This window comes from Mauremys reevesii, linkage group 2 (assembly GCF_016161935.1).
Source record: "Mauremys reevesii isolate NIE-2019 linkage group 2, ASM1616193v1, whole genome shotgun sequence".
Taxonomy (NCBI): Eukaryota; Metazoa; Chordata; order Testudines; family Geoemydidae; genus Mauremys; species Mauremys reevesii.
In genome coordinates, this window is record NC_052624.1 from 237951822 (window position 1) to 237969727 (window position 17906).

Consider the following 17906-nt stretch of genomic DNA (forward strand, 5'->3'; position numbering starts at 1 on the left):
AAGGCCAGGGAGCCTCCATGCGCTGCTGCTCCCAGGCACCGCCCCCACAGAGTCCCATTGGCCACAGGGGCACTCGGGGCAGGGGCAGCACGTGGAAGCACAGCCCGAGGCCAGAGGGAGGGGCTGGCAGCCACTGGATCGAACAGGCAGACGCCGCTCAGCTCCGCTATGCTGCCGGGGCCCCTGGGGGGGGAGCACCCAGGGGTGTCAGGTGGGGCCAAGGGAGAGACCTGGCCCCAAAACTGATGGAGCCCCATTGGCCACATTGGGGAGGCTCGTGGGCCACATTGGGGAGGCTCGTGGGCCACAGATGGTCTGCGGGCCAGTAGTTTGAGACCCCTGCTCTAGTGTATGTTACATGAAGATGCTAAGACTGTAACCTGATGTGGTTGAGTTTTCTGATTGTAATGGGCTAGTGTTTTGAGACTGGTATTGTGTTGGTTGTGCATGTTGCCTTAATTTTCTTGCGGGGGGGGATGTATGTGTGCGCACATGCAAGTATCTTTCTTAACACAACTTTAACTACAATTTATCTAAATTTGTGTGAGAAATAAAAATATAGTCTACTACAAATAGTGGTTTCCAGACTAAAAGCTATATATGAATTTCTTAATGACAGTGAATTGATGAATTAGTGAACACCTGAAAGTTTACTGAAAATATAAACTTAAGCCCATTTAGTAAGGCTTAGTTAAGGACACTTGAAGTAGAAAGATTGTCTTCTGGGGAAGGAACATTTTCCTGGTATTTCAGTTTCCAAAAATGAATCTGATTTTTAATGGCAGATCTGAGTTTCCAGAGCAGAACAAGGAAAACCTTGAATATCTCTTGAATATTGCTTGTTTAATTATTTTGTTCTGTAACCACACAAAGACTTAATAAATATAATTACCTTGCCAATGGCATTTATTTGGTTCTGGACTTTAATGCAGTACAATTAGTGTTAAGCCCCAACTGGAACATAAGATCTGAACTTCTTGCTCTCTGAACCCTGTCCTCGCTGAACCACAAAAACTTGGTGTTCGTTAGGATTGAGATTCAGATGTGGGTTTAATCTTCACAAAGCAGACATATTTATAATGGATCCAACCAAAATCTCACATCCTTTGAACATAGGGCGGAGAAGGAGTTGATCAGCGGGGCCGCTGAAGTACCCTCGCAGATCCCCAGGGGTCTATGGACCCCAGTTTGAGAACTGCTGTCCTAGACAATAGATAGCCCGCCACTTTAGAGAACTGGTTTGTTTGGGAAGAGATCACCTGGCAATGGAATCACCTGCTAAGAGTTTGGGATTACCTGAGGACACTGATCTGGGAGTCACCTGACACAGGGACAGGTAGGTTATAAAAGAGAAGCAGCTGGTCTATAGAACGCCTTCGGCCATTTTCACCAGCTCAAGTTGAGGCACCTGCTACAGGAATCTGAGGCAGGAGGAACCCTGCCTCCCTGTACTGAGATGGTTCCCCAAAGAAGGAAAGGATGAACTAGAGCAAGGGGCGTTGTGTTTAGGACAATTGTTGATTTGGACTCTCTGTGCATTTCGCATGCTTGAGTAAAGAGTAATGGTGTGCAAAGTAAGGGTATGTGCTATACCTACCACATGGCCCATGAAGAGGTAAACTATGGGCTTAGCACATGGAGTTGTGTGAGAGGGTGTGTTTAAGATGTGGGGGCAGTCTGAGGTGTGAGCACTGGTCCTAGGGGATAGGGAGTGGGCTGCATAGTTTCAGCTCTCTGGAGGGGGAACCAGACAGAGACATCAAGACAGGGGTAGTACCTGGACTCTGTTCAGACTCCAGATGCTTAAAGCAATTGGGGATTCAGTGTCTGGAATTCAACACTCTTGTTAGTGATGAAGGGGCATTTGACTAGAGCTCTGACAGCCATCAGCTCCCTCAAGAACTACCCTTCTGATTCTGGAAGAGTCGCTTTTGATTGACGTCCAGCCATAAACTAGGAAATCACAAATGTCACCCTTGCTGTTCTAGGAAAGAGAGCTGTATCTAAGAATTGAAATTGATTCTCTCATGTCTCTGCCCTGGAGTGGTATGTGGTAACAATATTTGTGCTAAGCGCTCAGGTTACATTTTAAAAAAGGTGAGTGCCTAACTGGGGCACCTAAATCTATATTTAGGCACATAGCTAAGGGTATGTCTATGCTGCAGTAGGGAGTGTGCTTCCCAGCATGTGTAGACAGACATTCACCAGCACTACTTGAGCTAGCCTGCTAAAAATAGCAGCATAGCTAGGGGTAGTACATATGGCAGCTGGGGGTAGATGCTTGATTACAAACCAGCCCAGACCCCTTGGGTATGGACTTAGGAGGCTAGCCTGAGCCAACTTCTTTGTTATGATGCTATTTTTAGGAAGCTCAAGAAGAACTAGTTTGTGTCTATCTACCTATGTTGTGAAGCATGCTCCCAGTTGGAGTGTAGACGTACCCTAAGTGGTCTGACTAAGTTTTGTTTTTGAAGGTGCTGAGGTGGGTGCACTCAGTGAAAATTTCAGCTCTTTCATCACGTGCAGCATTTACACTAGCAGTACCCAAGATCACAGAAGTCTTGCTTTTGTCTCATTGCCTTAGAAAATAGAACTGGAAAAGACCATTAAGAAATTATATCCAGCCCCTGGCAATGCCACCCACTAATTTAGGCATCCACTTGAAAATTTAGTCTGAGCATTCTTTGTAATATCAGCCATGATGAGATCATTGCACATATTCTAGATAGTGGAGTCATAATTTTGTAAAATCTATATTGGTAACATAAAGCAAGTAAATGATTTTGTCTGCCTTGGAATTGAGATAGCAGCCCTCTTATGTGTTCTGGTTCTATTGCCTGGGATATGATTGGTTTCTCTCTGATTCAGTCTTGGCACCTATGCTTAGATTGTTCCCTTTTCCTTTAGCAATGATAGGCTTTTTGTTTCTTTTTGACCTTCAAGAGAACTATTTAAGATGACTGAACTTAGAGGATGTGGTCTGTATAATATGAGAATCTGTGTCCCCTGTGTATGAGTAGGGTGTTGTCCTGAGGATTTTTTAGCAGAAAAATTGTTTATTTTTTTCTCTGTTTTCTTTTCACAGGAACATTTAAAAAAATTGTACAAAAGAAAACCCAGATACTCTGCACTGCTATCACTGGGACCACTTTTCTATTCATTTTCATTTTTTATGAAGCAATTTTTCTTGAGCAGCCTCTGTGGATCTCCAACTGTTTCTTTCAGTTGTGTTTTTGCAGCAGTGATCTTTGAACTCTTAATATAAAGATCGATATAAACTTAATATATATTCCATTTTTTATTTTTAGCTGTATCTGAGCATGTTCCCATGCCTACTGGCTCCCAAATTACCTAAGTGAGAAAACAGATTATCATCAGGTGTGTTTTAAATAGTCACTCACTGACTGTACAAATGTTATTCTTTTTTATTTCCCAATTTGACTGCTGTCTTGTGTACCTGCCCTCCAACTGACAGTTCACATCTGATCTGAGAAAAGCATTTGCTTTTCAGTATTAACTTCACTTCTTGTGCCAGACTGTGCAAATACTACTTCATACATCACCATAACAATGTCATACATTTGAGCTGCCATATGAGGCAATGTCTTGCATCATAAACATAATATTGTGCATTTCCGAGACAGAAGAAATAACATGCATAGACCAAATACCTGTTTAGTGGCTGCCTGACCTGCTGCTACAGTTACATATTCTGAGTTACCCAAGGATAGTTTGGATGTGTATATAACTTCCATTTTCCTGTGTTGGAAACAAATGATTGTGCATTTTGATTGCACTGCTTCTTTCTTTCCCTGAACTCTTGGAGCCAAAGCATGCCAGAGAAGGCAGATTAATGCTATTCTGTTTGTCATTATTTTCCAATTATTGCTATTCCACAAGTCTTTTATGAGAAATTATGATGCTTAGGGAGGAGGGATAGCTCAGTGGTTTGAGCATTGGCCTGCTAAACCCAGGATTGTGAGTTTAATCCTTGAGGAGGCTATTTAGGGATCTGGGGCAAAAATCTGTCATGGCATTAGTCCTGCTTTGAGCAGGAGGTTGAACTAGATGACCTCTTGGCCCTTTCCAACCCTGATATTCTATGATTCTAAAGCAGAGACACAAACTCACAGATAAATACAATCCCTATGCATTAGGCAAGTGTGCTACATTGGCTATCATCATTATACCACAGCAGAGGAGGTACCAGCAGATAAAATATAAGATTAATCTTTTTAGTTATCTGCAATTGCTCATGGTATTTGTAATTGTAAAAATAATCTGATTTATTGGTGGGTTATTATTTCCCCCATGGAGTAATATTACTAGAGGTTATGGGATTCAGGACAGTGTAATACCATATTTATGCTAAGTTAACAATACTCACATATTGTTATCCTCAAAGGTGCATGATAAAGCAAATCCACAATGGGTTTGTTTCAGCATTCCTAATATGCGTTTATACATTTAGTGACAAAGTTTGTGCTCCATCTCCTGAGAACTAAGTGCCAAAGGTGTGTCCTCTCCTGCTCCTCCCCCAAATCATTCCCACTCCTATTGCAGTTCCCAGTATGCCATCTATGCCCTGGCTTTGAGGGGAGAAATTTAGGGCCATTTATGTCAACCCCCCAGTACGCCTGCTTTGTGGGCATTCCTGAATGGTGTGTAGGAGGCAGCACAGGGGCCAGAATCAGCTTTCATTATCAATTTGTGCATTTCATGTGTACATACATATACATACACACATACACTATTTTCTAAATGTCTAGCTCTGTAGTCTGGATGTAGCAGAAACAGTTGTAGCCTTCATAAAAAAACCATCATTTCAAACTCTGTCTCCCAAGCTTGCACAAGGCTGTGTGAGCGCTAAAGATAGAGATTGGTTGAAATGTTGAATTGCTGTGATCAAACAACCTATAGGAAAGAGCAGAGGAGACCTCACACTGGAACCCTGGATCCAACCCTTGCCTATTCTGCGGAAGGTCTGATTCAGATCCAAATTTTACAGCTTGGGCCTATCTCACCACAAAATATTTGCAGAGTCAAAGCATTTGGCTGCCAAAGTTTAACATATCATCATCCTACCTCAGTGGAAGAATGGCATTGCTGTTCACGTGACTCACTGCAGCACTACCCCTTTGCCTCTGCCAAGGTACCAGGAAAAAGAGAGTGGAGCCTACCAACCCTCTCTGCCCTGCCTCCACTGGACTGGCCAGAATTCCTTAAGTCACTGGGTCCTAGTGGCCTCCTTCACCCCATGCAACTAACACTTTAGTCTACAACTCTGTCTCCAGAAAATGAAGTGGCACACATTAGATGAAGCAGAGGTAAGGAGATGGTGACACTTCCCCACTATATCCGTGTGGATAAAGGGTAGTAGTAGTCAAGTTTCTCCATTTGTCATCATTCATGAGGACTACACACACCGTATTCAGATACTGTTTTAAAATAGCCACTCTAGAAACTTAGGAATTACCAGACTGGATCAGATCCCAGGTCCAACTAGTCCATTATCATATCTCTGACAGTGGCCTGCACCAGACGCTTCAGTGTACGGTGTGAGAACCTCATAACAGTCAGATGTGGGATACTCAACTCCCTACACAGGTCTCTTCCTGGTCTCATTGGCTGAAGCCCTGAAGCATGAGGTTTAATATCCATTCCAAAACGTGTTTCCATTATCAAGAATATTCAGAGTCAACATCTGTATAACTATCCCGATGCACCAGGGGGCACTCCAGCTGCGCTGCCCTCCTGGCATGCTTGGGCTGGGGGCACATGGAGAGGCCAGTGGCCCCAGGGTGTGTGCGCGCTCTGGACTCTGGCAGGGGAGGGACAGGGCCTCAAGCAGCGGCGGGAGGGGCCAGGGGCTAGCCTCCCCCCAGGGCACATTCACCCGCAGCCCATGATGCAGACTCTCTAAAACAGTGGCTCTTAACCTTTCCAGACTACTGTACCCCTTTCACCTCACTCAAAAACTACTTACTTATAAAATCAGATATAAAAACACAAGTGTCACAGCCCACTATTCCTAAAAAGTTCCTTACTTTCTCAATTTACCATATAATTATAAAACAAATCAATTGGAATATAAATATTACATTTCAGTGTATAGTATATAGAACAGTATAAACAAGTCATTGTCTGTATGAAATTTTAGTTTGTACTGACTTTGCTAGTGCTTTTTATGTAGCCTGTTAAACTAGACAAATAACTAGATGAGTTGATGTACCCCCTGGAAGACCTTTGAGTATCCCTGGTTGAGAACCACTGCTCTATAAAATAAGGTTAATTTATAACATTTATTTTGAATTACACAAACTCTAATAAGAGTGCCCGTCTAATGCACTGAGTGTCCTTGACAATTTCTTAAATACACTAATGATATTCATATTTATACAATTATTTGAAATAGGCATTAAAAGTGCTAAGCATTACTATTATATTTCCACATCATTCATAGGTGTAGTTTTGGTTACTTTATTTTATATGTATGTCAGTTTCAAAGTAGATTGTTGCTATTTGATTTATTTCCTGCTGATTGAGTCCAGTATTGCCAGCCCAAGCATTCAAAAATCGTAAAGTAAGCCCTCAAAATCATGAGATTGGCTTGAAAATCTTGAGATTTTAAAAATAATAAATGTTGGGTTATTTTTCTTGGAATTCCAGTTTGAGCCTTGAGTGCACTTGGGTCACATTTTTAAGGTTTCATTCATAACCATGAAGGTTAGAAAGTTACTTTTTAAAAAATGAAAGCTGAGATTTTCATGTGATCAGCTGGCTAAAGGAGCTGCGGCTTTAAGAAAAATGCCAAATATCATGAGATGCCTGATGAAATCAGAAGAGTTGACAACTCTGTGGTTCTATAGAAGGTTTGAGCCTTTTACATTTAATAATCAGTCTCCTATCCAAGTTTTTGATTCTGTCAGTTTTCCTCAGCAATCTTCCTCTAATTTTCTTAATTAATTAATCTATACATATCGGTCAGATTAATTATTATTATTTTTATTACCACAGTGCCTAGGTGCCCTCCTCATAGACCAAGGTGCCAATGTGCCAGAGCTGTACAAACAGAACAAAAAGACTGTCCCTGCTCTCACTCACACTGAGTAGTACCATACTCTGTAAGTAGTTCCACTGTAGAAAATTGGACTACTCAAGGAGTACAATGCTGCTCAGTTGAATGAGAATCAGGGGCGGCTCCAGGCACCAGCACGCCAAGCACGTGCTTGGGGCGACAAGCCACGGGGGCCGCTCTGCCGGTCGCCATGAGGGCGGTAGGCAGGCTGCCTTCGGCGGCATGCCTGTGGAGGATCTGCTGGTCCTGCGGCTTCGGTGGACCTCCCACAGGCTGCCGCCGAATTCGTGGGACTGGGGACCTCCCGCAGGCAAGCCGCCAAAGGCAGCCTGCCTGCTGTGCTTGGGGCGGCAAAATGCCTAGAGCCGCCCCTGATGAGAATAGCAGAATCTGTCCCACATACATTATTTGAAGTTCACCTTTCTGGTTGCTTGAATGGCATGTATTTACCTTCTGTTTCCAACAATAGTTCAAAGAGAGCAATTCCCTACAGAACACATGCTGACCGTCAGAAATCTGCGTGCAGCAGTGGAATTCTGTTACAGCACCAGGACAGGTAGCATCTAAAGATGACAATCCAAGCTTTCAGTTTCACTATCACTTGCAGTAGTAAATAATTGCAGTGCCTAAGTCCATAGAAGTGCTACTTTTGCTCACACCAGTTATAATAATTAGAGCTTGAAGAGATTCATTTACTCATAATATCCAGCCCATTCTGGCTTGAGTGGAGTCGATGGGGCCAGGATTCCAACCAGTATATTTTCCAGTACCTTTTACTACTGATTGATTTTGCTTTTTCTCCTCTCCAATATGCAATGACAAGTATCCAGAGCTAGCAGGAGAACTAGATGACTTTTCAAAGGCAAATTATTTTAGTATTTCCTTAAAAAATGTATCACACATTTAAGTATAAATATTCCCCACCCAGGAATTCAAAGCGAGAACTGTTATTTATAAAATGGCTTATTACTGCAGGCTTTGTCTGGGGGCTATCATCATAGTAGCAACTTTATGGACAGAGAAATTGCCTGTACTGTGATCATTTATACTCCAAGCCTTTTCCAGCTGTGTGGCAATGATTTTTCCATTCCAGCTCAGTATTACGTTACATGTTTATATGCACTGAAACATTAATGCATTTGAATTCCTGGATTTAACTGCTGCATGAAAACCCATGCTATAAAAGCATATGATAGAGCATCTCTTTCAGCCCTGCTCCTAAAAGAATGTTATTTATAAGTGCAAGCCATCCTGTAGGTGGCACTGTACAGCAAGAATCCAGCATCTGCAAAGGACACACACAAACGGAAAAGTTAAAATCAGTTTGTTCTACAAAGATATGTCAGAATGCCTTCTTATGTCCCTGACTAGTACATCCAGCTTCTCTTTCTCGTGCCAGTCATAAGTCTGAATACCTGTATAAACAAGTCCTGCATAATTTCAATAATTTGTATGTTTGCTCTTTGCTCTCTGTGATCAATTTGTGACGGACATTCCGTCCACGCCACTTTTCCCATTATCATTTTTTTTGCCTTTTTTTGGGGGGGGGGGATACAAAAGTCACTGGTAGAAAGCTGAGGCCAGAGAATATTTGTGAGATGTTTTTTAGTTTGTTTCTGTAGGAGTTCCAGAGAGTTTCTCTCTCTGTTGCATTCTTCCATCTGGTTCTTTTAGATGCTCATTGCTGCCAAATCTTTCCAGCTGCTTCACCACAAATTCAAACACCAACCACGTTTGTCCATTCTTGTTACTGCAGTATTTCATATTCTGATGTTCTCTTTGCCATTGTTCTGGGGCTTACATTTATGTTTTCAGTCTTGCAAGAGCACTTTATAATGCTCTTTCGTTTTACAGCTTGAAGAATACTTTCAGCGTTTTATTTCTGTTGTAAACATTCATTCTCACTCTTTTTCAGAAAGAAGTTTTGTTACTAATCACTAGTGACATTCATGAAAGAGACACTAAAGAAGTTACAGCAGTCCACCTGCTCACAGCTACCAATCTGGATCATATAGTTTTAGTCTAATTATATTCTGTTCATGTTTGATTCAATAAAAAGTCTTTCCAGTGAAGTAGGTTACAGTATCTGGAGCTTTTGATCTTCTTTAAGCCCTTTTCACCTCCAATGTAACCAAACAAGAATCTCACCTTAAAAAATAAAAATAAAATGAAATGAAAACATCTTGTCATGATTTAACCCTTGGGGTTTTCTGTTTGTCCTCGTCTGACTTTTCAGCTGTATTAATAAAGCTTAGAAGCATAATTGTTTCAAGAAATTGTGGTGATGCACTGTAGAAAAATTCAGTCTTTATGGAGCAGTTTGTAAACCTGGCTTTCATTTGTGCAATGTCACTTGTGCACACAAATGAAACAGGTTACACGTGCAAAACTCTATTTTTATATAGAAATTGATGTAAGTGCTTTGCATAAGTAGATTCTGTCATTTGTGTGGGCAAGTAACTGTGTGCAAACTTGTGCATGCAAGAGATTTGTGTCTGCAAAGTTTCACATGCACCAATGGAGGCCTTAAATATGCGGTGTTATTATGTATTTGGTACTACATGTAGTATTTTCTGATATAATTGGTAACTTGCCTGGTTTTAATTTTTTTATTAGCCTGCCTATAACTGTATTAATTACTATTATTGCTTATCTATGGTATCTAAAATGGCCAACAATGAAATCTGCATGCCTAATTCACTTAAAACCAGTTGTACTACCACTTTTTAAGATAATGAACTCTACTTTTTGAGTCAATAGCCCTAATAAATTACAAGGTTTGTGCTCTCCATTCCAAGATTTTCAAATGTCCTCTAATGTCTTTCCCAGCTCCCCATTATGTTTGTTCCAGTTACCATATAAGTAATTTATTTGTTGCTGATTTTATTCCTCAAGCCTCACATCTTATCAAATGCCAGTTTCCTTTACCGTGTACTGGATCTGGGTTTTTGCTTTTGTCTTTTTCCTACTTCTGCTGGCTGTTTGAGGGTCTGACTGAACAGTCTTGCTCTTTTTCATATTTGTTTTTAGAGTGGTACAAAGAAGATCGAACTAGTGATTAGTAATTTAATAGCGCATACCTCTCAATTGCTCTTCATTAGGTAGCATATTTATCTCACATAGATAAAAATGTATTCCCTGTGTCCTTCCTGGAACTGGTGTTCTCCCACTTTATTACCATAATTTGTTAAACTGACAAATATAACAGATGATTATTCACTGTGGTGTCTGGGAAGGGCATTCAGCAGGGTTCTCTCCGTTTCAGACCTCTGCTTTTAGGAAAGCAAGACCTCTCAGAATACTGCTCTAGTGATTTATTAGTCTGTTGCAATGATACTGCAAACCACTTCCACCAGTGTGTGAACTGTTGCACCTGGGATTTTCAGGCAGTGCCACAAAGGACAGTGCACCTAAAATTTTGGCTTTTGAAAGTACAAGTGATAGGCTTGATTCAACCTTGAGTTTCACAGTCCTCTGACCTGGGGCAAAATATCTGTCTAAAAGGGGATTGCACTGCAGCAGTGTGAGATACTGACAACGTTCACTCCCTCAGGGACCTTGAGACACAGCCAGTATAGAGAATGGTGCTGTGCAAGGAGAGAGCATGGCCAGGGAACTCAGGAGATTCATTAATTCAATGCCCTAGCCAGAGCCAGAAGCAATGTAACCTGGAGCCAGATTAAATTTGCCCTGCTTTAGGGGTACCCCCAAAGATCACAGTGATGCAAACCAGACTACTCTCTTCTGGGAGATTGTGTTATTGATGGTTTTGAACCCTCTTTTACATCCATTCAGTCTCCTTTTCAGATTTTTTCTTGATTCTGCCACATTTCCTTTGAAAATTTTCTCTTAAGTTTTTAATTGAATTAATCAATATTGAGTGCTCTTTTAATGTAATATTTCTACCAATATTTGCACCAATTATTCAGATTATATGCAACCCTTGTTACTAGCAGGTGTGAACTGAGCCTAATCAGTTAAAATAACAGAGCTCTCAATCAACATATTTTACCTTGTAATACACCAGGCTTTGTACAAATCTTTGATTGCAACATGTGTGGTTCCAGTTATTCCAGTCTCTGAGTCTCAAGAAAGGATAATTTCCAAAAGACAAATCAAGCACAACACACCCAATTTTGTTCCAATTTCCAGCTTCAAGTCTTTATTCAGTTCCCTTTACACTCTGTCTTTGTCTGGAATCTTCCAGTTTCTGCTGAATACTGAAAGCTGGTCACAACATTGAGCACTATGTACACCTGTGTGCAGATAATGGACACAGATAGCTGGTGTTTTTGAATTGTAGTCCTTTTTTTGTTCAGTAATGCTTAAATTACCGTGGCAGACTTCTATATGTTTACCCTATCTTCTGTGAACTTCTATTGCTATATAAATATTGATGATTTTACTATTTAATCTCCTCTATTATTTCTACCTGATATAACTTGCTAGTTACTGACCTGTAAACCCAAGCTCAGAACAGCAATGGATTTGCTCAAACACATCAGACATATTTGTTGGGAATGATTAGGATGAATATAGGCTGGTAACATGCATACTGTTGTGGAAAGAGGTGATTTAACATCCATAAAGCAATGTCTGAACAGTCTAAAGAGGTGACCTATCATCCTGTATGCCAACTGGCAGATCACCGCCTGGAAAGTTAGACCAAAATTGGCACTTACTTTATTTTATCTGAGGTTCCTTCCCACAGAGCTAAATTTTATTTTATTTTTTTAATTTTAAGGAGACTTCCAAAACAGCATCAAAGTGATACAAAATAATCTTAACACCCAGCAGTGGCCTTTCTAACTTTTCAGCAAGTGGCGAGAACATGCTCTTTCACATATGTCAACTTTCCTGGATATCTCCAAGGCTTCCTGCCAGATCCCTTTGGAAGGGGCTTACCTCATGATCTTACCTTAACCTTCATCTTCTCAACTCTGAGCCAGGAGCATTCCTCTATTTAGTGTCCAGCAGGTAGTCACAAAAAGCTTGGTCTACTGCCTGAACTCCATCATGTGACTACAACTCCCACACAGCAACCTCAGCCCCTGTAAAACTGATGTGCATCTGTGCTTACAGGCCAACTCTCGCTTACACATCCATACAGACTATAAAAGGTTCTGGATATAAACTTCTGAGGAGGACTAAATTGTTTTTGGTAAGGTGATACTCTGGGTAACTTCCTTGGTAATGAAAAGCTGGGGTTTTTGGATAAGACAATGAAAATGTATTTCCTATAAATCATACTCTGAAGCACTTTTCATTGAGACATGCTAGACAAGGGAGATTTACTGGAAACTGCACTGACTTTTGTGACTAGAAGCAAGGATACATAAATGAAGCTGTGAGGCAGAAGAAAAAAAGACATTTTAAAGTGTAGGATTCTCATTCTGCTTAACCAATATTCTGCAACTGAGTTGCAGGTCTGCTGACTGTAGGAACCTGCTAAGTTGATATTGCAGTATTACCCACCCCAAACATTTAAAAATCACGTGAGGCCCCCAAATCATACAATTTGGCTGAAAAATGAGAAAAAATGTATTAAATTTGGGTATTTTGAATGTGCACTCTGGATTTTGAGGGTCTGGGGGTGTATCATGATCAGTGGATCTGGAGGCAGAGAGCCCATGTTCCCTGGAGGGACTGTTATTGATGATACACCATTGGAACCAGGGGCGGCTCTACATATTCCGCCGCCCCAAGCAGTCATGCGCGGGAGGCGCCCCGGGAGCAGCGGACCTCCCGCGGGCTTGATTGGTGAGGGTCCGCTAGTCGCGCGGCTCGGCTGGACCTCCCGCGGCTGCGGGCGGTTCGCTGGTCCGGCGGCTGCGGTTGAGCTGCCGCAGTCATGCCTGCGGGAGGTCCAGCCGACCCGTGCGACCAGCGCCCCCTCCGCAGTCATGCCTGCGGCAGGTCCGGTAGTCCCGGGGCTCCGGTGGACCTCCCGCAGGCGTGACTGCGGCAGGTCCGCCGGCCCAATCTGCCGCCCCTGCCGGCAAGTGCCACCCCACGCGCGTGCTTGTTGCGCTGGGGTCTGGAGCTGGCCCTGATTGGAACATGAAATGTGGGGAGATAGCCACCTGGAAAGAGCAGTGCACAGGGTTTAATAAAACTTCAGCTTCATTCTTTGCAAATGAAACACAGTGGCAGTGTTGGAGCTGTGCGTTCTTTGCAGTGCAGTATCTGGCTGTCAAGACCCACTGCTCTTGAACCTGGGTCCGCAGGAGCAGCCATGCTCCAACCTTCCACCTATCAGCCTGCTGAGAGCTGCTTACCTAGGACCTAGAAAGCCTATGCCCCACCCCTGATGTCCTATTGGTGGAGTTCCAGAGCAGCTGATTGATCTGCTGGATCTACTTAAGCTAGCAGCAGGAACAGGAAGCTGTCTGAACAACTGGGCTTTTGCTCCCCTGATTTCCTGGCATCCTGAACTGGCTTGACTCCTGGCATCCGATTTGTGGTTCTGATCTCCAGTTTGTCTTCTGCCTCTGACCTAGCCTGACTTTGGTTCCTGACTTGTGGTTCTGATTTCCCAGTATCCTGACTCTCAACTCCTGTCCTGTGAGTGTGGATTCTGGCTCTGATCACTGGGTATGGCTGCCACAACTTGGCCATGACAGCAGCTGGCAGCATGAGCCATGGAACTTGGTCTGAAGCCCCCCAGAGCTCTGGATTTTGCAGACACAAACCTAGCCCAGTGATGAGCCTGGTGGAAGGAGGAGCTTGAATTGTACACACACCTGGCCATGCAGGATGATGACAACAGAAGGAAAGTAAATCTGTTATTTTATCTTATTGGAGAACAAGGCAGAGAGAGAGATCTGCACCCCTCTGAAGCTCACCACTGCCTGAAGTCTCACAGCAGTCCTAGGAGCCCTGGGAACCTATTGCTCCTCAAAGCTGAACAAAACTGTGGAGTGACATCCATTTTTCACTAGAGACCAATCCACAAGTGAGGGGATAGATCCCTATGTTACAGCCTTACACACAATGGCTGCTACATGCAATTTTAGGACCTTGACAGACTCCCTAATTCAGGACAGGATAGTCTGTGGCACTTGGCATCACTACCTGTGGGAACAGTTGCTCTGGGAAGGCCATCTAACGTTAGAAAGATGTTTAGACATGGGGCATGCAGCAGAAGCCTTAAGAGAGGATGAAAGCTGTAGGGAGCAAAACACCCCCAGAAATGCATGCAATGAGCCAATAGCAAGGGAGAGTAGTTGACCAGGGTTCCATATCCATAGTGAGATAGCATGACTGGGTAAAGGACAAGTACCCTGCACTAGGACAGCATTGGAAGAAATATGGCAGGTTGATCCATTTTAGTGCATGCAAGAGCAGAGGAAGGTTTCAGAAAGATTCAGTCAGAGTAGCATAAGAGGAGGATGGCACATCAGATAGCAGTGATAATATCATGAGTCTCTCCTTGAGTCTGAAAACATATCAGGTTCAGGCTGTCAGGACAGGAAAGCAACAAGGGTCAATACCAACCTCAGTGAATGCTCCATACTGACAACCTTTGCAACACCATTTGGTCATTACAGATGGTTCTGCAAGCTGATGGGCATAAGTCTAGCACCAGAGGTGTTCCAGAGAAGGCTCACCCAAGTGCTGGAAGGACTGCCTGGGATGAAAATAATTGCAGATGATATCCTCATTGTAAGTGGAGGGATCAATGATGCAGAAGCTGAATGAGACCATGACTGAAAACCACAAGCTTTTCTACAGTAGTGCAGGGAAAAGAACATAAAACTCAATCCAGAAAAAATGTGACAGTGTGAGGTGCCATCAATTGGACACCATAATTTAGCCATAACAGAGGGACTAAAAGCAAATCCCACAAGATCAAGGCAGCCAGAGACATGGCAGCGCCAGTGGATGTGAAAGGGGTGCAGCGCTTCATAGGAATGTTTTCTGTCCAAGTTCTGTCTGCAGTTGGCTGAAGCAGTGGAACCCACATTTCAGTGCACAAGGTAGGATGTAGTTGGGACTGGGTAGGTCCCCAACAGCAAGCATTTGACACACTGAAACAAATGATAATGGATATCCCTGCCCTGAAGTACTACCAGCCAAGAGATCCACTGACACTCCAGTGTGATGCACTGGAGAAATGATTGGGTATAGTTCTTTTGCAGGAGAAGGCAGTTGTCTATGCCAGCAGAGCCCTGTCTGTGTACCCTGATCAGTCCGAAATAGAGAAAGAGCTTCTGATTGTGATATCTGGAGTGGAGTGACTCCACCAGGACACCTATGGACATCCAGTAATAGAGCAATCGGACCACAAACTCCTAGAGATAACCAAGGCAAACCTCCTTCTGAGTGCTCCAAAGAGTTTGCAGCACATGTTGATGCACCTCCAGCACTACCAGGGAGAGATCAGATATTTTCCAGGAGAATTACTGATGTTAGTTGACACCATGAGCAGAGCATATATACGCAGCGTCAGCAAGCTGGGAGAAGAGGATCAGGACTCTGAATCCATTAACATGCTGGACTATCTCCCAGTATCAACAGCAAAGCTGATGAAAATCAAATTGGCTATGGAAAAGGACATCCAATTACATGAAATCAAGAAAGCAATACTAGCAGTGTGGCCAGAAGACAAATGCCAAGTGCTGGTAGGAGCAGAACCATATTTTCAATTAAGATGAGCTGTGTGTACAGAATCATATTTTGAGGACAGAGGAGATGTCCAACCTCATTATGAAAGGATGTCATGCAAAAAATACATGCATGTCCTGGGGCGTTTAGACCCCGTACTGGTCTGGCAGCCAAGGAGTTAATGCAGCAATCATCAGCCAGCACTGGTTGGCAGCTGGGGGGCAGAGGGCGGAGGCAGCTGGCTGGAGAAGGAAAGTCCTGCCAGCAAGCTGACGAGAAACTCCCAGAGACAAAGTCTCAGAGAAGGGATCCAACAGACTGAAGAAGCTCACAGAACCAAGGAAGGTAGGGAGGACCTCAGCAGGAGAAGTTGTTGTGGCCTGATTCTGCTGCTTGGTTTAAGGGCCCTGAGCTGGAACCCAGTGGAGTGGGTGGGACTGGGGGACCGATCAGGGCTGGCTTTAGGGCGATTCAGCCAATTTCCCCAGAATCGGGCCCCCCGCCCCTAAGAGGGCCCTGCAACGTCCCAAAGGAGCTGCTGCCGAAGTCCCGGCACTGTCGGTGGTGGCAGCTCAATCATTGCCGCTGTCTTCGGTGGCATTTCAGCGGAGGGTCCTTCCTCTGCGGCAGCGACTGAGCTGCCGCCGAAGACAGCGGCGGGACTTCAGCAGGACTTCGAATCGGGCCCCGTGGTGCCTAAAGCCAGCCCTGCTACCGATCCCCCAACAGAGACTTAAGAACCGAAGGAGTTTCCCCGACCCCTGAGGACGGACCAGCTAACCCCACCAACTATAATGGGAAACCTGTGTGTACCACAGTGAGATTGAAACTAACACCCTTCATAGCCCAGAATAGGACTACCATAGAGACTCTGGCAAGAGGAGCTGACTGACTGTCCAACCAGACCGAGAAAACTCTGTGCAACGCTCGTCTGACCAAAGGGGATGCTGTCGCATTAGCACACCAGCTCACAATGCCTCACACCTGGCCATTGATAGCTGTCTTAGACAGGTTTGAGTGTGTGTTGACTGGCTGGGAGTGAATATACAACTCTGCTCCTTGATAAAAGGGTGTGATACCTGCAGGTGTGTGATTTCCTCCAGTGGAAAGAGAGACTTACCACATGAGCTGCCCACCTGAACATGGAGCAAGGTGTGAGCAGATTTGTCTACACAGACTCCAATTTGCTTCCAAAGTAATGTGCATGCAAATGGGGAATTTGACCACTCCACCTCTACCCCAGCATACCCACAGAGTGACAAGTGGAATCAGCTGTGAAAACATCTAAGATTGTTACACATGGCTACTTATTCTGGTGCAGACCCGGTGTTAGCATTTTTGGCACACAAGAATACCTCATCACAGTAGTGCCAAAACTGTCCAGCACAGGCACTGAAGAAACAAAGGACCAAAACCATGCTACCAGTGAGGACAGACCAGTTGTAGCTGGAAGGATGAAGATACTCCTGAGAGGAGACAGTCAACAATTAGAGAAAGCAAGCACTAGAGCACAACTGGTCAGTCCTGGAGACAGGCACTCCTGTGGGGATCTAGCCATTAGGGAGACAGCAGAAAGAATGGACTAACGGAGTCATGGGGGAGGGGTAGAATGGCATCAGGTCATAAGAGGTGGTGACACAAGAGGCACAAGTGAGCTGAAGGAAAAGGAAACACGAGCCAGAAGAAGACACAGTGCCCAGAGAGATCTGGCAAAGATCATCATAAAATGGAGAGACCAAACCATCCAAAGGCCAATGCCAGCAGGAGGAAGAAGACTCCAGAGGGAGAGAGTTTTCTAGACTCAAAGGATATGTCTACACTGAAATTGAAAGCCCGTGGCTGGCCCATGCCAGCTGACTCAGGCTCGTGGAACTTGAGTTAAGGGACTGTCCAATTGCGGTGTAGACAGTTGGGCTTGGGCTGGACCTCTAGGATCCTGGAAGGTGAGAGGGTCCCAGAACTTGGGCTGCAGCATGAGCCCGAACCAAACCATCTACATTGCAGTTAAACAGTGCCTTAGCCTGAGCCCGAGTCAGCCAGCATGGGCCAGATGCGGGTGCCTAACTGCAGTGTAGACATACAAGGAGACAGAGAGCTTGTCTACACTTGAAATGCTACAGTGGTGCAACTGCAATAATGCTTCAGTGTAGACACTACCTATGCTGATGGGAGGGTTCACCCATCAGCATAGGTAATCCACCTCCCCAAGAGGCACGAGCTA

General features: G+C 44.0%; 1 long non-coding RNA gene across 1 annotated transcript; it reads right to left on the reverse strand.

The window, feature by feature from the left end:
* Window positions 1-11226: 11226 nt before the first annotated feature.
* On the reverse strand, window positions 11227-16785 carry LOC120399566. Its single transcript, XR_005595229.1, has 3 exons — window positions 16765-16785; window positions 11997-12137; window positions 11227-11334 (listed from the first exon to the last, which is right to left on the reverse strand). It is a non-coding gene; the product is annotated as an uncharacterized LOC120399566 (long non-coding RNA).
* Between the last annotated feature and the right edge of the window lie 1121 nt (window positions 16786-17906).